At 40.6% G+C, this 25,332-nt stretch overlaps 1 pseudogene; it reads left to right on the top strand.

Moving 5' to 3' along the window:
• On the top strand, window positions 1-24,560 carry LOC125829364 (uncharacterized; annotated as a pseudogene).
• Window positions 24,561-25,332: the final 772 nt, after the last annotated feature.

Below are 25,332 nucleotides of genomic sequence, written 5' to 3'. Positions count from 1 at the left end.
ATGTGTTCATATTGTCGACGTTGTACTCTATCTCACCGCCGCCATAGAACGGATCATAGTAGAGAAGGAGACAAACGATGGATCGTATTAGAAGATCGACCTGATGGCACCGATGTTCACAATTGGCACTATGTTGAAACTAACTGCTTTGAATAGTGTTGAAACTTCCTATAATCTTTTAGTCAACAAAACCTTAATTGATGACGAAGGAAGCCTCAAAATCCGCATGAAAAATCTCGAAGGAGAAGCTTATATGAATATACATAATTATTTTGGGGTAAGAATTGAATTTGGTTTTCTCTTGGGAAGGGGAAGTGAAGGAAGTTGACGTTAATAGTACGGTGAAAATTGAAGGGAATGTTGAATTCCCTTATATTACCGATGAGAAAGCTGATGAAGATCCATAAGTTAAGGGTACGGATAAAGATGAAAGACTTATTGGGAAAGAGATTGAAGGATGCATTTCTAAAAATGCATGATAAGTTTTCAGATGTTTTGATGATCCTCACAAATGCAAGGACTCGGTCCTCTACAGAGTGTTCTCGTCCAGGGCAATATGTTGTACAGTTGGAAAAGTTGTCTTGTCACTGGTTGGTGAAGTCGCCAGCATACTTAACCAATAGGAACAGACGAGGTTGTTTGTCAAATGGTCAATAATTCTTTGTGGATTGATATAATCAAAATGACAAACAACTAACTACTCATTCATTCAAAGATAGAAAAATCAAGCTTCATACAAAACAACAAGGGACCTAATCGACTGAAGAATTGCTTTCTGAACCTGCTGATGTTTTGATTTCTTGTATTTGTGCTTATCTTGTAGGATTCGCTTCACTCTTGTTAGAAACGTTTCAAAACTTTGTATAAGTCGTGTAAGAGCATAGTTAGGAGTAACTTTGTGTCTTACAAATAAAAGTCTATATTGATTAGATATAGTTAATATAGTGGGCAATGAGGGCATTACTTTGGCTCGTTTAAGTAATAGGGATATTACTTAGGTTGAGATTAGGAGGTTAATCTCATTGTTGTAAGTTGAAGTTTGTGTTTCACTTTTGTTTGGTGATTAGTGAAAATAGTTGAAAATCCCGTGTGATAGGTCGCGGTTTTACTCCCTTGAGCAAGGAGGTTTTCACATTAAATCGTGTGTCTTTATTTACTTGCAGCTGTTTAATTTCAACACTTAAACTATACCAAGGACCTGGTCCTACGATTGTTAGTGGACGCATACATTCCATCAATTGGTATCTGAGTGCTGACTTCTCTATCTGCTTAACACCAAGAGAAGAAAGATCTTGAAGGAACGACTGCTCCACCAAGCCTGGAAGAAGGTCAATCCACCACTCGTCCTCCTCGATTGAACGAACAATACTATGGATGGTGAAAGACACGGATGCATGATTACATCATGGCAGAAGACACTAAGTTGTGGGATGTATTACTTGATGGACCTATGCTCCCACCAAGGATGTGAAGGAAGAAGAGCTGACTAGAGTAATTCCAAAGACCAGAAGGGAATATGATGAAGCAGACATGAAGAAAATTGAAAAAAAACAAGGCCAAGAAGCTGCTAGTCTGTGGGATTGGTCTAGATGAATACAACATGATTTCTTCCTGTGAAACTGCAATTAAATCTAGAACTGCCTCAAAACAGCCCACGAAGGAACAACTCAGGTCAAGGAGTCAAAGGTAGACATTCTGACGACTCAATATGAGAATTTTAGCATAAAGGAAGGAGAAACCATCCATGAGATGCATACAAGGTTTACCTCCATCACAAATGAACCAAAATGTCTTAGTGAGCCCATTCACCAAAGCAAACAAGTTCGAAAAATTCTTAGAGACCATCTGAAGTCATGGGAAAACAAAGTGAGTGCCATCACCCAGGCCAAAGATCTAAAGGTTTTCACCATGGATGATCTGATCGGAAACCTACAAACCTATGAGCTAAACAGGTAGCAGGATTCATCTATGAAGGAAGAAAAGAAGGAGAAATCAGTGGCACTAAAGATCTACCAAAATGATGGGTGTGAAGATGAGGATGAGATGACTTATATGACTAGAAGATTCTAGAAGATAGTCAAAAAGCATGGAGGATTTCAGAAGAAGGGGACTACCACCAGAACGACGAATGCTAATGACCTCTGACACACATTTTGAAAGTCTGGACACTTCATGAGAGATTGTCAGAGCCAAAATCATGAAGTTCAGGACTTAAAACCACGGCAGAGGGACCAAGTCCCTAACTATGCTAAAATAAAGGCCAATGCAGATCAAGTTGTGAAGAAACCCTTTGCAGTATGGGGAAAAGCCTCTAGCGACTCTAAGGAGGAAGGAAATCATAAAGATGTCTCAATAATGGTCATCAATGAAAATGAAAGTGTCTTCAACGCCATATTCTCATTGATGGCAAAATCTGATGATGAAGAGGACAAGGATGAGTTAACTCTGTTTGATCTCAAAAGTGATTTAGACACTTTGTCAATTAAGAGACTGAGAAAACTTGTTGTTGTGCTGATTGACTTTTACACGAAATAACAAATGAAAATATAATGTTGAGTGAAAAACTGAGTCTATGTGAAGATGAAAAAACTACCCTTATTTCTCAAATGTAAAAATGAGTGTTAGGGTGGGTATTCTGGAGACTGAGAGTTGTCAACCTTAAGAGGAAACTGGTACCTCTGAGGGTGGAAAAAGAAAACTCAGTACTTTTGAGCTTGATTTACTGGAAAGTCTGAAAGTATCTGAGTCCAATCTAGCTGCCTCTCTTGAGAGAAATTCACAACTAGTAAAGGACCTAAGTCAAGTCAAAGAAAAGTTAAGTCACTCCCTGAAATGGACTGGCTCAGCTAAGATTCTTTCAAACTTAGCAAATTAGAAATTCAACATCAGAAATGGCCTAGGGTGTAGAAAGATAGAACCTCCCTACAACACTCATAGCAAGTATGTGCCAGTCTCTGATAATCTGTTGTGCACCCACTGTGGAAGAAATGGTCACTTGAAAAGAAATTATGAGTCTCTGAAAAGGATAAACGAAAATCAAGAGAACTCCTTTAAATAAGAAAAAGGGAAGGTACCTGGTCCTAGGCATCCCTTTAGCAAGAACATGTTGCCCCCTTGGACTGGAAGGTTTATCATCAAACCTTTTGATAGCTTTTGGGAACTCCATCTCAAGTGGGTTCCTAAATCTAACAAGTAATTCTTTTGCAGAAGAGAGGAAGCAGTCAATGTTGGTAGATAGACAGCGGTTACTCGAATCATATGATTGGAGACACTCAAAACTTCCTCTCTTTGGAAGCACACCAAGGTGGTGGTGTGTCATTTGGAGATGCCAAAAAGGGATTCATTCTTGGTGTTGGGAAAATTGGAAGATCAGTGGAACATTCCATAGACAATGTACACTATGTGAATGGTTTGAAGTACACCTTGTTGAGTGTGTCTCAAATTTGTGATAAAGGAAATGAAGTGAAATTTGTGTCAGATTGATGCATAGTTACAACTGTGTTACTAACAAAGTTGTATGTCTGTCAGAAAGGTTAAAAGATGTATGTTGCAGATCTTAACTCCATAGAAGGGGATAGTATCACATGTCTGAGTGCTCAATCTGACAATGAAAATCTGTGGCACAGATGACTGGAGACGTGAGCTCATCCTTGTTGAACAAACTAGTTGCAGGGGACCTGGTCCATGGAATGCCTAAGTTGAAGTTCTCCAACAAGAAAGTCTATGACTCCTATGTGAGGGGGAAGAAAATTAGATCATCCTTCAAACTAAAGAAAGGTGTCAGTACAACCAGACCACTAGAGCTTCTCCACATGGACTTGTGTGGACCTGTAAGAGTTCAAAGCAGAGGAGGGAAAAAGTATATCTTGGTGATCGTTGATGACTTCACCAGATTCACCTGGAACATGTTTTTGCGAACTAAAGAGGAGACAGTTGGGGTACTAATCATTTTTGCAAAGGCAATTCAGCTGAAGGTAAATTACAAGATTGCAAGCATCATATCAGATCATGGTATAGAGTTTGAAAATGCCCAAATCGAAGGCATTTGTACTGACCATGAGATTCATCACAACTTTTCTACTTCCAGAACCCCTCAAAAAAATGGGTTGTAGAAAGGAAGAATAGGACCTTAGTAGACATTACCAGAACCATGCTCACTGACTCAAGACTTGCCATGAATTTCTAGGCAAAAGCAGTAAACACAACTTGCTATGTCACAAAATGCATCATCAAGTCAGTGCTCAAGAAGACTCCTTATTAACTATTGAATGGAAGAAGACCATCACTCAGTCACCTAAAGGCCTTTGGTTGCAAAATCTTTGTGTTGAACAATTGAAAAGATGACCTTGGAAAGTTTGATTCAAGGAGTGATGAAGGGGTTTTATGGGTTATTCCTCTACTAGCAAAACATACAGAGTCTACAATAAAAGAACTCTATGTGTGGAAGAAAGTGTGCATGTGATATTTGATGAATCTGGTTATCAGAGCAATGCTGAACATAGTGAAGATCTTGAACTTGAGAAACTGATGAAAATCCAAAAAGATAGCTTGATTCAAGACCCTGTAGCTGAAAAGGATTCAAATGAAGAAAGTAGTGTAGAACCCACAGAAGAACTTGGTCCGTATAGTTCATCTCAGGAAGAAGATTCTTACAATCAGATGTTGATCATGATGAGGAGATCACAAGAAAGTCTAGATGGAAACATCAATCCTCCCATCTGATGTACCGTGAGTTTACGATATTTTTGATACATTTCACTTGAGCGTTGTGTTTCTCTAGGGCTATTTTGTATTAGTTTATATGTGTTTTTCTCATGTTTACAGGGAATAGGTTCAGGCGCGGAAACTTGAAGACACAACAGAAAGAAGAGTAGAAAAGGGCATCTACGAAGGCAACTTACGGCCCGTAGGTCCAGTTACGCCCCGTAGGTCCAGTTACGCCCCGTAGGTCCAGTTACGCCCCGTAGGTCCAGTTACGCCCCGTAGGTCCAGTTACGCCCCGTAGATGCTAGTCGTAGAAGGGCAGGAAAGGCATTGCTGAAGATCAGGGAATTCTTGACCAAGTGTGGAACCACGGTTGTGACTTACGGACCGTAGATTGATGTACGGACCATACTGTTGCTCTGTCAAATCATTCAGAGATTCATTCCAATACCTGATAATGAAAAAATCTAAGTGTGGCGTTACGGAGAAGAGTTATGGACCGTAAATAGACTTACGATCCGTACTGTTGAATCATCGTTTCAGATAGAGATTTTGCAGATTTTGAAGAAAGAAAAATTGCCTAAGTCCTGAGCCAAGGAATGGACCTATGGACCGTAGATCGACTTACGGACCGTAGGTCAGTCTCGTAGAATGAAGACGCATCCTGCAACTTTATTTCTTTATTTCGTTTCCTTTTTAGTTAGGACTTATTTTTCTATATATAGGGTATGTAAACCTCGTTTTTAGAGGTTGGAGATTATTATTTTTATTCTAGTTTTTGGCTTTGGAGATTAACTTGCAACTTTAGCAATTCTTAATTTCCTAAGCACGTTTTTGTGATTTTTACTTTGAAATTCTAGTTGAAATTCTGGGATTATTCTACTATACTGTGTAAGTTCATGATTTATTCTTCAAATATTATGAATTGTTTTCTTGCTAATATGGTAACTAATTCCACAACTAGGGTTGTGGGAACCATGAGTGATTAACGAAGTATGAATAGTAACTAAGTAATTCCTAAATAGTGTTTTGCATGCATTGATAATTCTTTCGTCTAGAAGTCTTTTTAACGGTGCGCACCATTAGAACTCGCCTTGTTGCTACTTGCCGTACCAAGGAGGTAGTTAATAAGAAAATAATTATCAACATAGATTTAGTGTGATACTATCTAATAGAATTAATGTCGATTGGTGCGAGGGTGAAAACTAAGCCATGCATCGATGTGACGTCTAATATGAGGTAATGGTAAGGGTTAGTAAATTATACACACGTAGTCGGACCAAGGTGCAGGGTGAAATTCTCTAGATGCCGGACCAAGGATTTAGAGATACATAACTTATCGCTTTGCATGTAATACACTAGGAAGGGATTGCTATTATTAGGATTACGGAGTTATGAGCTTATGGGGAACACATACTCTCTATTGTCCTTCTCAATTTGATAACAACAAAAGTTTGAATCTTGCTTACTAATTACTTTCATAATTTCCAAAATTTGTTACACAAATCCCCCCCACCCTTTTACTTATTTGTCTCGGAAATGCATTGGTTAAATGAATATAATCGTTATTGAACTTAAGTCTAAACCATAATCCTTGTGGGATCGACCCCAACCTACAAGTTGGGTTCTTTACGTGATAACGATCGATTATGCTTCTGAAAAAATGTGTAATTTGGGCGTATCAAATTTTAGCGCTGCTGCCGGGAAATAAGGCTTTTAGATTAAGTTTAATTGCATTATTGAACTTTAGTCAAATATTTCCTAATTTTACTTTTTCTTTTGTTTTTGTCTCTCTCAGGGTCTTACTTTAGTGTATGCCAAGTACACGGAGCCAAGGCGAACCACTTACTCCCTACAAGTTAGGTGAAGGTGTTGGATTGCAACCTCTGAGGGTAATTGATGTGAATAATCAGGCTCTAGTTGAGAATATATTAGGAGATGCACCGAGGGCACAAGAACCACAAGAACCACAAGGACCACGTCTGTATGAAAATTTTAGGGTCAACCTTAATATTGCCGATTTTGATGGACCTCTTGTCCTACCGCCTCTACCTCAGGGGCATACATTTGTGGTGACCAGTAGCTTGATGCAGATGCTTACAATGACGGGCTTGTTTGCGAGGTTGCCAGCGGATGATCCACATGCTCACATAGCCAAACTTAATCATGTCTGCAAAAGTTGTATAGGTCGATCGGATTGGGATATGAACGTCATTGGGTTGCGTGTGTTTCCTCTATCATTGACAGGAGATGCTGCTGTATGGTTCAATGAACTTAGACAACTCAATCTATACATGGGAGCAGTTGATAGAGGCGTTATTAGCAAGATTCTTTCCAGTGTCCAAGAAGTTGAACAAGAAGGATAAACTCAACAACTTTGTAGCATTACCTGGAGAGTCTGTGCGTAGTTCTTGGGATAGGTTCACTGCCTTTATGAGGGGTGTCCCGAATCACCGTATTGATGATGAGTCACTGAAGGAGTACTTCTACCGAGGACAGAATGATAATGGTAAGGCAATGCTCGATACTATTGCGGGAGGTTCGTACGATGAATGCACTTTTGAACAAATTACAGAGAAAATAGAGAAGATATCTCGAAATAATAAAGCTTCGAGCACTAGAAAGTCAGACACTGGGAGGATCACATTTGTCATTCAAGCTCCAAACAACCAGCCCGCAGATGAGATTCGCGAGGAGATGGCACAGATGAGAACTGAACTAGGGTTGGTGTTAAAGCATGTGACTAAAGGATCGGAGAAGGTAAATGCTGTGAACTATTTGACTACAACTCCACCACCGACAGAAGAGTATTATTTTGAAGAGGATGCTTATGCGGTGAATGAGCAGACGGGGGGTTTCCGACCAAACGCCCAAGGTTCCAACACAGATAATTAGTGCCAAAGTCAAGGAAACCAAGGTGGAAACTATGGTAATTATAACCGCGAGGATCAATATGTCCGGGATAGGAACTACAATCGCGACAACAATTACAACCGAAACAACCATGGAAACAGAAATGATCGGGCTGGACCTTATGTTCCTCCTCAAAATTAGGATTTTGCTTCTAGGGAAGTTGGAGGTAATATGTCACGTATTGAGGATATGATGCAGAAAATGATGAGAAGGTTTGACGCGGCTGATGAGACTGTGAAGGAGATGTGAAATGACTTGTCTGGTATTGATCAACAAGTTGACGCCCACGCAGTATCGATCAAGCATCTTGAGCTACAGATGACTCAGTTGTCGACTACAGTAAACCCACATTCACCTGTCTCTCTTCTTAGTAATACTATCCAAAATCCAAAGAATGATGAACATTGCATGGAAGTCACGACTCGAGGAGGTAAGCAGACCATTGATCCACCTATGCCGTCTGGGGTAGAAACTAATGCTAGTAAAGATGATGATGTGGTTGAGGTGACTGGAGAGTCCGAGAATGCGACAGAGAAGGAATATGAGGTAACTCAGAAAGTTGTCCCCATACCCAGACCTCCACCTCCTTTCCCACAAAGGTTAGTGAAAAAGGCTGAAGAAAGCAAATACCGCAAGTTTATTAGCATGTTGAAGCAACATTCCATCAATGTTCCATTGATAGAGGCTTTGGAGCAAATGCCTGGGTATGCAAAATTCATGAAGGATATGGTGACCAAGAAAATGACAGTGAGCTTCGAGGATGATGATAGATTGCAACATTGTAGCGCTATTACTACTAGGTCCCTTGTACAGAAGAAGGAGGATCCTGGTGCCATTACTATTCCATGTACCATTGGGTTGTTGCATTTTTCTAAGGCATTGTGTGATCTTGGGGCTTGCATTAATCTGATGCCATTGTTGATTTACAAAAAATTAGGTTTGGAAGATCCAAAACTAACTACGATGCGATTTATCATGACCGATAGAACTGTGAAGAGGCCCATAGGTGTGCTCCATGATGTACTAGTGAAAGTGGAGTCGTTCATCTTTCCTGCAGATTTTGTGATTCTTGACTGTGAGGTTGATTTTGAGGTTCCCATCATTCTTGGGAGACCATTTTTAGCTACGGGGTGCGCTTTAGTTGATATGGAAAAGGGGCAGATGAAATTTAGACTGAACAATGAAGAGGCGACTTTCAATATTTGTAGGTCTATGAAGAAAAATAGTGAGTTCCAATCGATATCGGCGATAACCTATATAGTTGAGAGTGTTTCTGAGGTGCAGGTTGAGGAGAGACTGGGTGTTGAGGCTTTAGCAGTGGTTATGATGCACTTCCATAGTGATGGTATTGAAGAGTATGATGAGCTGGTCGCCGCACTTGATAAGTGTGAATATCGGTCAAAACCAAAGAAGTTGGAGTTGGACATGAAAGATTGTGAGTCCCCACCTGCACGACTGTCTGTTGAGGAGGCACCAAAATTAGAGCTTAAGGCTCTACTACCGCATTTGAGGTACGTGTTCTTGGGAAAATGATATTTTACCAGTCATTATTGCTCCTGATTTGAATGGGCGACAAATAGAGTGTTTGGTTACCGTATTTAAGAGGTTCAAGCGAGCCATTGGGTGGACTATTGTGAATATTATTGGGATCCCTCCCAGTATTTGTTCTCATAAAATCCAACTCATGCCGGATCACAAGCCTAGTATTGAACACCAAAGAAAATTAAATCAGCCTATGCAAGAGGTAGTTACAAAGGAGATCATCAAGTGGTTGGATACCAGAATTATTTATCCCATTGCCGATAGTAGTTGGGTGTTCCGGTTCAATGTGTGCCTAAGAAAAGTGGGATTATTATGGTTCCTACTGAGAGAAACGAGCTTGTTCCGATGCGGCCCGTGACTGGATGGAGAGTCTACATGGACTATCGAAAGTTAAATGCTTGGATAGAAAAGGACTATTTCCCTATGCCATTCATGGATCAGATGCTGGATAGACTGGCGGGTAAAGGTTGGTATTGTTTTCTTGACGGTTATTCGGACTACAATCAGATTTCTATAGCTTCGGAAGACCAAGAAAAGACTACCTTCACTTGCCCTTATGGGACATTCGCCTTCAAACGGATGCCATTTGGGTTGTGTAATGCTCCAGCAACCTTCCAGCGTTGTATGATGTCAATATTCTCTGATTTGGTGGAGGACACTATTGAGGCGTTCATGGATGATTTATCAGTGGTGGGTGACCCTTTTGATCGTTGTCTGAATCATTTGGCCGAGGTGCTTAAGAGGTGTGAAGACTACAATCTAGTGCTCAATTGGGAGAAGTGCCATTTTATGGTGAAAGAAGGTATAATGCTAGGTCATCGGATTTCTGAGAAGAGCATTGAAGTAGATAAAGTGAAAGTTGAGGTAATAGAAAAACTTCCTCCACCTATGTTTGTAAAAGGTGTTAGGAGTTTTCTTGGGCATGCACGTTTTTATAGGAGGTTCATCAAAGATTTTTCAAAAAAAGCACATCCATTATGTAAACTGCTTGAGAAGGAGTGTAAGTTCTATTTTAATGATGCTTGTGTAAGAGCATTTGAAGAGTTGAAGAAGAAGTTAGATACTGCACCTATCATTATTTCACCGGATTGGAGTGGCGCTTGGTGTGGTATTGGGACAGAGGCGAGATAAAATTCTCCATCCTATTTACTATGCTAGCAAAGCTCTAAATGTTGCCCAAAAGAACTATATGGTAACTGAACAAGAGCTTCTTGCGGTGGTTTTCACATTCGAATTTTTTTTATCCTACTTGCTTGGTACTAAGGTCATAGTGCATACTAACCATTTTGCATTGAGGTATTTGATGGCAAAGAATGATGCAAAACCGTGGTTGATTAGATGGGTATTGTTGCTACAAAAGTTTGATTTTGTGGTAAAAGATAGAAAGGGGACCGAAAATCAAGTCATCGATCACCTGTCCAGATTAGAGAAAGACGCTATGCTAAAGCTTGGTGATAGGGTTGAAATTAATGATGCTTTTCCAGATGAACATGTATTAGTTGCTTCTCATGATCTGATTCCTTGGTTCGCCGACTTTGCTAAATATTTGGCAAGCGATTTGGTGCCCCCGGATTTGCTTTTTCACCAAAGGAAAAAGTTTATGCATGATGTAAAGAAATTCTTTTGGGATGAGCCTTACTTGTATCGTAGTTATGCTGATGGGATTATTCGTTACTGTGTGCCCGAGGTTGAGATGTTGAGTGTACTTGAGGCATGTCATTCATCGCCTATTAGTGGGCATCATAGTGGTATTCAGACTGCGCATAAGATTTTGCAGTGTGGGTACTACTGGCCTACCATCCACCAAGATGCTCATGATTTTGCCAAGTCTTGTGACCGGTGCCAAAGAGAAGGAGGGATTTCAAAGAGGTAAGAGCTTCCTATGAATCCTATATTGGTGATAAAGTTGTTTGATGTATGTGGCATTGATTTTATGGGTCCATTTGTGAGTTCACATGGGATGAAGTATATTCTTGTTGCGGTTGATTATGTATCGAAGTGGGTGGAAGCAGTTGTGCTTCCCAACAATAAAGGTAAAAGTGTCACCGCATTCTTGAAAAAGAATATCTTCTCCAGATTTGGTACACCGAGGGAGATTATCAGTGATGGAGGTTCCCACTTTTGGAATAAGTTGTTCAAGGCGCTACTTGAGAAATATGGTGTCCGCCACAATATAGCCACTCCTTACCATCCGCAGACTAGTGGGCAAGTTGAAGTGTCTAATAGAGAGATCAAACAGATTTTGGCGAAGACTGTGAATGCTAATAGAACAGATTGGTCAAGGAAGCCTGATGATGCTCTATGGGCCTATCGCACTGCATACAAGACTCCCATGGGTATGTCTCCTTACCAACTTGTATATGGGAAGTCTTGCCATTTATTGGTAGAGATAGAGCATAAGGCTATGTGGGCGACGAAGAAGCTAAATTTGGATTGGGGAGCCACATCTAATCAAAGAATAAATGACTTGAATATGCTAATGAGTTTCGCCTAAAAGCTTATGAAAGTTCAGCCTTTACCAAGAGAAGATGAAAATGTATCATGATCAAAGAATTGAAAATCGAGAATTTGTTGTGGGTGATCTTGTGCTTCTATTCAACTCTAGGTTGTGCTTGTTTCCGGGCAAACTCAAGTCCAAATGGACCGGGCCATTTTTTCTCACAAAAGTGCTCCCCCATGGAGCGGTTGATCTTGAGAACAATAAAGGAACAAGGTTCATGGTAAATGGGAAAAGGATCAAGATCTATTTGGGAAACGCAGAAAATGTGCAAGAAGTTGTTGAGGCCTACTATCTTGATGAAGTCTGAGTAATCAAGAGGCCTGCATTGTGCCGCAATGTTAAATCAAGCGCTGCTTAGGAGGCAACCCAAGATGTAAAAATCTAGCCAACAATAGGTTATTGTTTTCCGTTTAGTAGTTTTCTTTGTTTAGTTGCTTCTCTGTACTCATTTAGATAATTGTTTGATTTTTGTTTTAGTGTTGGCTAAATATAGCCTAGGGTCCGTGTCTAAAAATTGTCCAGAAAATGTAAACAGAAAGGGCTAATGGTTGCTACATGTGCAGGGGCGAAAAGCAGAATCTGCAGAAAAAGGTCTGGTGCAGAGGTCTACGGACCCTATCGACGGTCCGTGGTTCATCCTACGGACAATGAATGGCGTCCGTAGATCCCAAGTAAGTCTCTTAAATTTTCTAAGTCAAAGAGTGATCTACGGACCGTAGATCGACCCACGGACCGTATGCGGGGTCTTGTGGGTCCAAACCCTAGTTCTGCCTGACCCGACCCGGACCCCTCCTATTTAAAATCCCCTAATTTCAAATCATTCTTACTTCTCTCCATTTACTCCCAAACCATTTCTAAACTTCACAATCCCTTAAATCACTCCATAACTCCCCAATTAATCATCCCTTTCTTTTCCCTACAATCCCAAATTTCCTTTTCTCTCCAAACTCCACTCATCCCCAAAATTCCCCAAGAGGTTCGGTGTAGGGGTTCGGTACGTAAAGGCAAAGTTGTGGTATCAAAAGTGTCAAGTCATCACACAATCACCCCACTCCAGTTGCTTGTAAGGTAATAGACTTTCCCCTCACTTTGAATTTCGATTCATCGATTGATTATAGAAAGTCCGAAATTGGGTCTTGACCTTGGGCTAATTAATATATGAAATTGTATGCTAAATTAGAAGTGAATGCACCCTTGGGAAAATAGAATATGATTGTGTTGCTTTGTTGTATGTGAAAAAAATAACGAAATATAAGTCTAAATGTAAGTTTCGACTTAGGGTTATTTATCTTGCAGAAAATACCTGTAAAATTTAGTAATTGGAACGCCTAGAATGACGAACTAGCATAATTTATGTTGAAATACATGATTAGACTAGGATATTGTTGAATATGGCAAAAATGTGGGCTTCCAATCGAAGCATGTCTGAGACCTGGCATAGATCCCATCCACGAGACCCCGTCTACGGGCCGTAAGTTAATCTACGTACCATAGATCAAGTCCGTGGTTGGTGGCATATGAGAATTTCACCAAGTATGGAACCATGGAAATGGACTATGGTCCGTCGATCAATCTACGAACCGTTCTACACATCTGTGGTTCCCATCAGAGACCAACTTTTTGGTACCTCCGATCTATGGAGGGGATCCACGGATCGTAGGTCAGCTTACGAACCGTAGATGCCCACCATAGGTGGTCACTAAAGGCACTATCTGATTTTTTTTGTTTTTCATTTTTGTTCGTTCATAGTTCTAAAATCCTTTCGAGTGTGTTATGAGTTTATTTTAGTACTAATTAAACATCCACAAGTACCATGGCGCCTAAGAAGAAAGTGACCTACTCCAAAAGGGGCAAATCAAAATTCGTGGCGCCTACTTTTAGGCTGATTGATGAAGATGCGGATGCGGAAAATGATCTAGTATATGTGCCACCAGCCACGAGGACATCTCCTACTACACCTTGGGCTACCCGGAATACATCCCGGCAGGTGGTCACCGACGTAGTCGCTGTCTCCCAGTCTGATGTGGAGAACACACTGATCGAGTCATTGGCTGGTTTTACTTCCGTTTTGAGGTTGATTCTACTTCCGGCTCAGAGTCTGCCACTGCTTCTGGCTATGAGCCCGCCCATGCTTCCGGATCCGATTCTGGATCCTCCACAGGCTCAGGTTCACATGAAAAAGCTACCTCATCTGATGAGGCCACTAGTTCGGGAGAAGTCCCGGTGCCACAAACCTACGACCCTGATCCGGTGGCTGGGGAACCAAACGGATGGTGTGTTGAGGGCAATGACAAATTTATTGGGATGCCAAAATGCTAAATGAGAAAGAGAGGATGGACCGGCTTATTTCTTAGGAGTGCAGAGTCCTCATGGGAAATCTACACACCATGCCCGACATTCACTGCTTATTTAAGCTTCACAAATGCGAGTGGATGGCTCGTGACCCCAAAATGTATAGCGGGGAGATTGTGCAGGAGTTCTAGGCTACCTATGTTGCCACTCTCTGATGGTCAATTGATAAGTGATCCAAGCCCACAGCCCAGGACCCCCTCACCTCAACCATGGTCCGAGGTTTCTCGGTGGACATCTCTCATGCGACCATCGGTCGATTCCTCTACGGTCCTGGCCTTGATCACACTTGGGTGCTAAACACGGCCGATTTTGACTACAGATGGGATACAGTGCGGAGTTGAGCCTTCACCTAAAATGCCGAGCAGAGGGAGGATTTGTTACTATGGATCACCAGGCACATCGTTGTAGATGGAGAGCATGCGGAGTGGGTCACCGCACCACGGATGGGCATTCGAAAGGGCACTCGAAACTTGGTGGCCAAGTTCTTTTGGTTACTGGTGCGAAATAGAGTCTCACCAACCAAGGCTGATAATTTGGTGACGTGGGATAGAGCGGTCATGGTTGCAGCGTTGGTGGCAGGGCTGGAGATAAACTTTGCCCGGATGATATCAACGGAGATTCATGAGAGGGCTTTTAAGACCACTACTACCTACCCGTTCCCGTGTATGATCTTTCAGCTATGTAGAGATGCTGGAGTGCCGATCTGGCACTGTGACAAATTGGTCCATGCAACAGGAACTCTAGATATTGGGATGATTCGGGACCAGGCGAATGTAGCAGCGCCACGCAAAGGGCCACGGATCGATGTACCAGAGAATGCTGATCTAGTAGATGCGGTGGAGCAGATGTAGGGTGATGATCCTGCCCCTCCAGCCCACAATGATGATACCCCGACTTCCTCCTCACAGGCCGCTAGCCAGGCCCCGAGCTCATCTAGAGCCATTCCGCTTTCTCGAGCCAATGTTATACCACATGCCCGAGACCAGAAGTTAGAGGCTCAGATGGACACCTTGCTGCACCATATTAAGCCTTAGATGCAGAAGTTGATTGTTGAGTCCGAAGAGAGAGTAGAAAAGATGATGAAGGCTAAAACAGACCAAAAGGTCCAAGCAGTTCATAGGCGGCTCGATGCCTTCGATTTGAGAGTTCTAGAGAAGCCAGCTCTTACTATTGATACGTCCTTTTTTTTGGAACGTGCTAGCTAATCTCCGGGTCGATGTTGACGTCATCCTTGCACTATTCAGTGGAGATGATGTGGAGAAGCAGCCCGAGCCTGCACGTTCCCAGGTAAGAGGCACCGATCTAGTCGTAAAACAGAGCTTACAGAGGAGGAAAGGCTAGCAAAAGGCAGCGCAGGCAGGAGAAGAAGGCACAAAAAGCCTCCATAATAGATGAGCAGCAGAGGTAGAATAGGGCCCGTGAGATGGTTGTTGGGGCATCGAGTTCTATGCCCGTTTCTGAGGTTCTGCCTACTATGACAGATGATGTGAGCACCACTGGGGTGCGGTGAGACCGACAAATAGCACTACAGAAGGTGTTGTGACCAAAGATGCGGGCACTACTGAGGGTGACTCCACTGTTGCTGTAGCAAAATCTGGGAAACCGGACCCAACCGCTTGTTGATGATTCTTCGGCGCTACGCGCCACATGTTTGCTTCACCAAAATCCATTAATTTTTACTGCTTTTTGTTTGAATTGGGGACAATTGCACCTATTTTTGTTGGGGGTGGGGTAAATGGATTGTGAGTGATAGGGTGAAGTCTGAGTAACCTAACTCATAATCCTCTCTTGGGGTTTTCTTGCCTATGTTCTTTTTCCCCAAGAGACTGCTTAATTTTTGTTGAACCGGCATGTTTAGGATTGTATGTGTAGAAACATGAGAAAGAATGATAGCATAAACATGATGGCATGAGCTTGTTGAAAAATGATACCCGTCCAAAGATATTGAAATGTGTGCTAAAAGTTGTAGACTAGAATAAGTTGAATGTGTTGGCTCTGAGTATGACATGATAATGACAAATTTGATTTCATGACTTAAGCTAAAAGCTTGAACTGGGTAATCTGATAATCTGATAATGGAACTGTGTGCCAAGAGTGTGCGAGAATCGTTGGTTGTTCAAACAAGTGGTGCCAATCTAGAACTTGCCCGGTTAGTCATGCGAAGATAATCTACTCTAGAGGCTAGGAAGTGATCATAGGCCATTGTTCTGAATAGTTCACTAAATGCCTAAAAGAATCCGACGAAATGAAAATGAATGCTCTCATTGATCCAAATGCTTTGAGCCTAAAAGAGACCATTTCTTTCTAAACTCGTAATTCACCTTCCCGTAATCTATTGGTTTGGCCCCGGTCCCTCCTTGGACATGTGCACCTCAACTTAGGCTGGCCTAAGTTGAGGGTGGCTAATGCAAAAAAGTGACCTCAATCTTGGCCCTGATCCGACATCGGGTATTGTGCACCTCAACTAAAAGAAATTCCTTAAGTTGAGGGTGGCTATGAAAGGGGAAATCTAAAGAAAAATGCGCATGAAAAGAGTTTGGTGTTGAAAAAGAAAAGAAAAAAAAGGGATGTGACTTTGTGCGAAAGAAAGTGAGCAAAACTAAAGAAAAAGAAGAAAAGTGAAAAATAAAAGAGCTACAAAGTCGAAAGTCACATCAATGATGGAAAAGAATCAAGGGAAAGAGGAGAAAAAGGTAGGATGTCGAAAATAGGGCAAAAAGAGGTAGAAAAGCCTAATGTAATGTCAAGGAGGGAAGAAGGTCACTAAAAGTACCCAAATGTACCACACCTGACCTTGAGCCTACGTTACAAGCCAAGAAAGTCCTATAGTGATCGTAGAACCTAGTTGGAGAGTCTAAGCAGTGAAAATAAGGGTAAACATATGGTATTGAGCACTACTTGTAATAGAAGTTACTTATGAGCGTGAGTGTTGAATGAATCCTTATACTTAAAATCATATTTATTGTGTGAAAAAAGGGATTTCGTTTGAAGTAAGGGCACTCGTGACATTGTTGGAAAGTTGGTACCTTGGTGATAATAGAACAGTGTATGTGGTGAGTTGATTGGTCGATCTGTGTCATATTTTGATCCGCACAAATTAGCTTGTTGAGTCTAAGAGAACAGATTTTGCACCCGAAAAGAGAGTTGGGATAGAGAGTCATGTGATTGCTTGTGCTTAAATTGCTTGCTTCTATACAAGTGTCGTTTAGAGTCTTAGTGCATCGCGTCATGACAAACAACAATTTTAAGTTGAGGGTGTTGATGTACCGTGAGTTTACGGTATTTTTGATACATTTCACTTGAGAGTTGTGTGTATCTAGGGCTATTTTGTATTAGTTTATATGTGTTTTTCTTATGTTTGCAGGGAATAGGTTCAGGCGCGGAAACTTGAAGACACAACTGAAAGAAGTGCAGAAAAGGGAATCTACGGAGGCAACTTACGGACCGTAGGTCCAGTTATGCCCCATAGATGATAGTCGTAGAAGGGCAGAAAAGGCATTGCTGAAAATCAGGGAATTCTTGACCAAGTGTGGAACCATGGTTGTGACTTACGGACCGTAGATTGATCTATGGACCGTACCGTTGTTTCGTCAAATCATTCAAAGATCGGTTCCAGTACCTGATGCTGAAAAAATCCAAGTGTGGCGTTACGGAGAAGAGTTACTGACCGTAGATAGACTCACGGTCTGTACTGTTGAATCGTCGATTGCGACAGAGATTTTGCAGATTTTGAAGAAAGAAAAATTGCCTAAGTCCTGAGACATGGAAGGGACCTACGGACCGTAGGTCAGTCTCGTAGAATGAAGACGCGTCCTGTAGCTTTATTTCCTTATTTCATTTCCTTTTTAGTTAGGACTTATTTCTCTATATATAGGGTATGTAAACCTCGTTTTGGGGGGTTGGAGATTATTATTTTTATTCTAGTGTTTGGCTTTGGAGATTAACTTGCAACTTTAGCAATTCTTAACTTCCTAAGCACGTTTTGGTGATTTTTACTTTGAAATTCAAGTTGAAATTATGGGATTATTCTACTCTACTATGTAAGTTCATTATTTATTCTTCAAACATTATGAATTGTTTTCTTGCTAATATGGGTAACTAATTCCACAACTAGGGTTGTCTAGAAGTCTTTCTAACTGCGAGCAACGTTAGAACTCGCCTTGTTGCTACTTGCCGGATCAAGGAGGTAGTTAATAAGAAAATAATTATCAACATAGATTTAGTGTGATACTATCTAATAAAATTAATGTTGATTGGTGCGAGGGTGAAAACTAAGCCATGCATCGATGTCACGTCTAATATGAGGTAATGGTAAGGGTTAGTAAATTATACACACGCAGCCAGACCAAGGTCCAGGGTGAAATTCTCTAGATGCCGGACCAAGGATTTAGAGATACATAACTTATCGCTTTGCATGTAATACACTAGGAAGGGATTGCTATTACTACGATTATGGAGTTATGAGCTTATGGGGAACACGTACCCTCTAGTGTCATTCTCAATTTGATAACAACAAAAGTTTGAATCTTGCTTACTAATTACTTTCATAATTTCCAAAATTTGTTACATAAATCCCCCCCCCCCCCTTTTACTTATTTGTCTCGAAAATACATTAGCTAAACAAATATAATCGTTATTGAACTTAAGTCTGAACCATATTTCTCGTGGGATCGACCCCAACTTACAAGTTGGGTTCTCGGGATAACGATCGCTTATGCTTCTGAAAAGAGGTGTAATTTGAGCGTATCACCATCCTCTGGACAATCTTGTATCTCCCTTTGAATCTGGAATACAAACTAGATCTAAAACAAGAAATCTAGCTGTTTTTCACCTTTCATCTCCACCATTGAACCTAGTAATATCAAGGAGGCTTAAAGGATGCTGACTGGGTGAATTCAATGCAGGAAGAGCTTCATCAGTTCGAAAGAATCAAAGTATGGCATCTGGTTCCCAGACCTCTCAATAGAACCATTATTGTTACCAGATGGGTGTTTAGAAACAAGCTGGATAAATATGGAACTTTCACAGGAAACAAGTCAAGAATAGTGGTACAAGGGTACAATCAAGAAAAAGGAATTGACTATGATGAGACCTTTGCACCTGTAGCAAGAATGGAAGCCATTAGAATTCTAATAGCCTTTTCTACCTACATAGAGTTCAAGTTGTTTCAAATGGATGTTAAAAGTGCCTTCCTGAATGGGTACTTGAGAGGAGGTTTATGTATAAAGCAACATTTAGGATTTGAAGATGTTGACCTACCTACCCATATGCTGAAGTTAGACAAAGCTCTATATGGCATGAAACAAGCACCTAGAGCCTGGTATAAGCAACTGTCAAAGTTTCTTCTCAGAAATGGGTTCAAATGAGGAAAAATTGACAACACCTTGTTCTTGAAGTCTAGAGGAAAAGAGCTTCTTATAGTGCAAGTGTATGTAGATGACAATATCTTTGGAGCCATTTTAGATCCTCTATTCAAAGAGTTTGCAGCCCTGATGAGCAGTGAATTTGAAATGAGCATGATGGTGGAGCTCACCTTTTTCTTGGGTTTGCAAATCAAACAGTCCCCTCAGGGCACATCAATATGTCAAGATAAGTACATCAAAGAACTACTCAAGAAGTTCAGCATCCAGGAGGCCAAAATACTTGATACTCCAATGAGCACAAATGTCAAAATTGATAATGATGAAGCAGGCACTGATGTGAATCAAACCATGTATAGATGAATCATTGGTTCACTCATCTATCTTACTGCAACCATGCCAGACATAGTCTTTAGTGTGGGGATGTGTGCTAGGTTTGTAGCAGCTCCAAAAGAATCACACCTGAAGGCAGCTAAGAGGATTTTGAGATACTTGAAAGGGAACACAAGACCTGGTCCTATACTATCCTTCAGGGGATTCCTTTGACTTAATTGGATATGTTGATGCTGATTATGTAGGTTTTCTTGTTGACAAGGAAAGCACCTTAGGCATGTCTCATTTTCTAGGGTCATCACTGATCTCATAGGGAACTAAGAAGCAAAACTCAATGGCCTTGTCCACTACTGAAGCTAAGCATGTGGTTGCTGCTTCGTGTTGTGCTCAACTCTTGTGGATCAAGAAACAGCTCGAAGATTTTGGTGTCCTCACAGATACTGTTACTCTCATATGCGATAACACAAGTGTAATGAACATGACGAAGAATACTGTCAAGCATAAAAGGACCAAGCACATAGATATGAGGCATCACTTTCTCAGGGACAATGTTGACAAGGGAAATGTGGTGATGAGATACTGCAAGACAGAGGAACAAGTAGCTGACATCTTCACCAAGGAACTAAGCAAAGAGCACTTTGTCAAGAATAGACTGAGTCTAGGAATGCACAAGCTGAGCTGATTTCAAAACAAATTTGCATAAAGCCTCCTTTTTTATTATGCTGAGGAAGGGAAATATCTAAACTTGTTGTATTGCTTGTTTTTTGTGAATTCACACCTAGTACCTTACTGCAGGTACACACTCATGACATGTTGGCTAAAGGGAAGATCTAACCATAATAGGCAGGGGTATCTATAGCAAGGGACCTTGTCCCTTTAAAGGTTAGTATCACTTGTACTACACAGTTTTCTGTCAACGGTCACTGCCACGTTTCATCTCCCCTTCTCTTGTGTCAGTTACAGACGTCTTTATAGTTTAAAAATAGAAGGTCGCTACTGTTCAAGGACCCGATACCTAGCTTAAATACATCCCATTGTTTGTGTTCAAACAAATCAAATCATGTAAGTTTTCTTCAAAATTTCTCCCTACTTCTCAAATTGTTCCTCTCCTTTCTCTTGGAAAAATGTCAAACCCTTCTTCTCCCCCAAAATCTCCTCTCTCTCCCAAGAAATCAAAATTTCTAGTTCATTCAATTTCTCAATTCTTCCTTCTGAGGGTTCTCCATCTACTCCAGTATGTGGGGTTGGTAAAACTGGCGAATATATCACACCCACACTGAACTATTAGAGTCTCTTGTACTCAACCCTATGGAAAACATGCCTCGTTCTCCAACATTAGTTCTATCAGGGATGGATTCTCAAAATTCTGAGGCACAGTTGGTTGTCAAACCTGTCACTGAGATGCCCATTGAAGATTTGGAAGTTGTGTATCAACCAGGTCCAGTCTCATCTACTATGTCTGAAAGGTTGTTCGAAGGGATTTGCTTGAGGGCAAAGGAACAAAGTCTAACATACTGGCTGCTACAGAGAAACTAGTGGCAGCGCAAAGTCTTACATCTCTCCGAGGAGATATTCAGTCCACTCTTTTGGAAGAGGAGTGCTGGTCGCAGGAACAGGTCCCTCATAGTTTTCATCCTATGTTTGACCAAACCCCTAAAACCATGGGAGTTAACAGTGAAGAATAGGATGAAGAAGTTCCTCTTGTTTGGTCTAGAAGAGGGGTTCGAGGATAAAATGCTTCAAATATGTGTGCACCAGATTTTGGAGAAACTCAAGATGCTCATGGAGTAAGAATTGAGGAAGAGCCTATTGAGTTAGAGAAGAAAAGAAAGAGAAAAAGAAAGGGAAAAATGGTTGAATCCCCTAACAAGGGAGACAATAGGAGATATGTAACGAGAGGTACAATCCAAAAATTGCTTGGGGATGCTCTGGCAACGATTGAGGCACAAACCATAAGAAATCGAAGGCAAAGACAACTTCACAGTGTGCCTACTGAATATCCAATTTCATTGCCTCAAGAGATAGGTTCAAACGAAACAGAGTTTGAGGATATTTTTAAAGCAATGGTGAAACGGTGGAGGAACAAAGAATTAAGCCTAAGGGAGATCCTAAATCTAGGGAAAAATCACCTGCAAAAGGGCCAAGGGTACTACAAAGGTTGTCTCAAAATCAAAGTATGTAAAGGGAACAGGTCCAACTGGACATAAACCAGTTGAAAGAAAGGTCATGACAAGAGAGGAATGCGTTTCTGAACTTGAGAAACAAAAAGTTCTAAATGGAAGGGTGTTTGATACTGACATATTCACAGAACATGGTATGTGCACGCCTTATGACTATGTCCCCCTACAAAGTTGGGAGCATCTATTTGAATATCCAACACCATATTTACATGAGCTAGAACTGCGTGAGTTCTATTACAAAATGGAACTCCTTGATGATGGAGGTATTCAGACCACTGTGCGAGGTGAAGATTTCCCTAAGTGAAGAAAGCTTGGGAATTATACTGGGAGTTCCCTCTCAAGGGATCAGGTCCGTTGAACGGAGTAAGCCTTCTATTGATTTTGTTCAAAAGGGCTACCAAGCATGGGGACATTAAATGTGCAGGTCTTCCTAAAAAGTTTCTCAGAGGGGAGTACCAGTTGTTCTTTGAGTTTGTGAATAAAGTGGTCGTGCTCAGAAGTGAAAAGAAGACTATGGCATCTGCAGCCGATCTGTTTCTCATGGAACAATTGGATGAACTTGAAGCTATCAGTCTTCCTGGGATTATGCTCGAGCACACGCATAGAGTTATGACCTGGAAAAATTCCAAGCATGGCATACCCTATGGGTACTTATTGAATCATGTGTTTGAACATTTTGGAGTGCCTCTTGGTAGAGGGGTACCTGGTACTGTAAAGCAAATGTGAGACTGCAGCCACACTTTTGGAATGTGAGTGTGCTGAGGGTAAAGTCAAAGCCAAGTCCCATGTCTCTGAAGTCCTTGGACAACAGGAAGCACTCAAGCGTGAGTTGAATGATTTCACAACAACCTTAAGTACTAAGGAGGTGAAAATTGCACGACTTAGGGCTCAGGTTCAACATTCTATTTCTCGAGGATCTAGTCCTAGTGCAGACAGTAAGGAGGAAGTTGAAAAGTTGAGAGCTAAGAATGCATAGCTGCTAAAGACAAATGCCTTACTCAGTGAGGAAGTCTAGTCTCATAACAAGCAACTCATTTAGGCGCATATTGATGCTAATACTCGCCTGACTCTTGTGTTACAGTCCTTCTCTCCTCGTCCCCCTCCATCCTAAAAAAATGTTGTTTTTGTTCTTAATTCTTCTTGTGTTTATTGTTAATTCCCCTTTTGCTCAATCTAATGTCATGTACTGTTTTTTACTGGACTCTGTGGCCAGTATTGTGATATAATATTATTATCTATTTTTCCCTGTTTGGTATTCTTTTGTCTTCTCTATTTTCTGCCTACATGCTCATGTATTGTGTGGCCCATGGCCCTAAATTCCTTACGATTTTGCATGTAGCTTGTATATGTTTACTGTCACTCATTTTTAATGATGTCAAAAGGGGGAATTGCCTGTGAATTGGTGTATTGAAATTAGAGTTTGTTGACAGGGGGAACTGGTAATTTGAATGACATATAAAATCATGTGAGGCAGTTTGTTTGTTATCATCAAAAAAGGGGAAAATGATAGGTTTTCAGATGTTTTGATGATCCTAACAAATGCAGGGACTCGGTCCTCTGCAAAGTGTTCTCATCCAGGGCAATATATTGTACAACTGGAAAAACTGTCTTGTTAGTGGTTGGTGAAGTCGTCAGCGTACTTAACCAATAAGAACGAACAAGGTTGTTTGTCCAATGGTCAATAATTCTTTGTGGATTGATATAATCAAAAATGACAAACAACTAACTACTCATTTATTCAAAGATAGAAAAATCAAGCTTCATACAAAACAACAAGGGATCTGATTGATTGAAGAATTGATTTCTGAACATGCTGATGTTTTGATTGCTTGTATTTGTACTTATCTTGTAGGATATGTTTCACTCTTGTTAGAAACGTTTCAAAACTTTGTATGAGTCGTGTAAGAGCATAGTTAGGAGTAACTTTGTGTCATACGGATACAAGTCTATATTGATTAGGAATAGTTAATATAATGGGCAATAAGGGCATGATTTGGCTCGTTTAAGTAATATGGATATTACTTAGGTTGAGATTAGGAGGTTAATCTCATTGTTGTAAGCTGAAGTCTGTGTTTCACTTTTGCTTGGTGATTAGTGAAAACAGTTGAAAAATCCTGTGTGACAGGTCGTGGTTTTACTCCCTTGAGCAAGAAGGTTTCCATGTAAAATCATGTGTCTTTATTTACTTGTAGTTGTTTACTTTCAGCACTTAAACTGTACTAAGGACCTGGTCTTGTGATCGTTAGTGGACGCATACATTCCATCAAGACAACTCTTTGTTTTGGAGCAAGTTAGGGCGTACGTAAATGCTATGGCAAATGGTAGTTCTGCAATGAAGGAAGGTTATGTGAGACAAGTAGTTAAGAAACCCATCAGCACCGAGAATGTTGCCTTTCCTCTGAGGTGATTGTGGATGAGAAGGCAAAGGTTAAGAAAGAGAAGTAGAAGGAAGTGTTTAAGATGATTACGATGAAAGAGAAGTTTAGACATACGACAAGGGATTTGTTTAAGATATTGATGGATGAGAATAGGTGGAAAGGTTTTTCTTAGAGTAATACAAGAAAAAGCAAAGAGGTGGGAGTAGAGTTTAGCATATTTGATGGTTCAGTGACTGAAAGTAATGTGGAGTTGCAAGAAGGAAAATTGATTGTGCAAAAATGGTTATTAGATAACTAGCATGATGGTAAATAATCCACGATCTGAATATACATATGATGAAGATTGAAAAGTGTTCTAATGGTGGAAGTAGTTGTTCGCAATAAATTTTTGTAGTGCTGAAATATAACAGCAACCAAAATAAATAAAAGAAAAATGTGATTTTTTATTGATGAATTTTTTAGTACAATTATGTTTTTCTCTTGATTCTTCTCTCCTAAGATTTCACCATGATTTGAGGGTTGACAATAGTGTATTTCTCGAATGTAGGATGTTGTAGACCTTCTTGAGATGTGTTTGATATCTAGAAACACCGAAAAGGACTTTGTCTTTTCAAGTCGATCTCTGGGAAAACCTCGTTGACCACTCCTTCGAAGAACTATGTAATTGATGTTGTAGTTTTCACCAATGTTTGCAAAATGCTTGTTGAAGTGTTTTTCAAATTATTTTCAGAATTTCTTGCGTATTCTATATTTTTATTTGTAGGGAGTGGACAAGGTTGTTTATGATTGGCCAAATAATGTCATTTTAACACTTGACGGATTGTGATTGGTTCTTGAATTTGACTGGGACCACCACATCATTTTGACATGTGGTCTCATCTTGTTGGTCTTGGATGAATAGTTATCGTGACACGTGACTTAGGTTTGGCCTTCAAGGTTAAACAAACTTTTGACTTGAATTTAATAAAATTATTTAATTTATTTGTAAAGCCCACATTACACCACTCAACTTAAATGAATATAGATTTGATTCAACTTTTGTATGAATTTATTCCAATAAAATTTATGTG

This window comes from Solanum verrucosum, unplaced genomic scaffold (assembly GCF_900185275.1).
Source record: "Solanum verrucosum unplaced genomic scaffold, falcon-dt-bn FXZP01000157.1, whole genome shotgun sequence".
In the NCBI taxonomy this organism is placed as follows: domain Eukaryota; kingdom Viridiplantae; phylum Streptophyta; class Magnoliopsida; order Solanales; family Solanaceae; genus Solanum; species Solanum verrucosum.
Note: the sequence above shows the minus strand (reverse complement) of the source record. Positions and strands in the feature narration are given on the sequence as shown.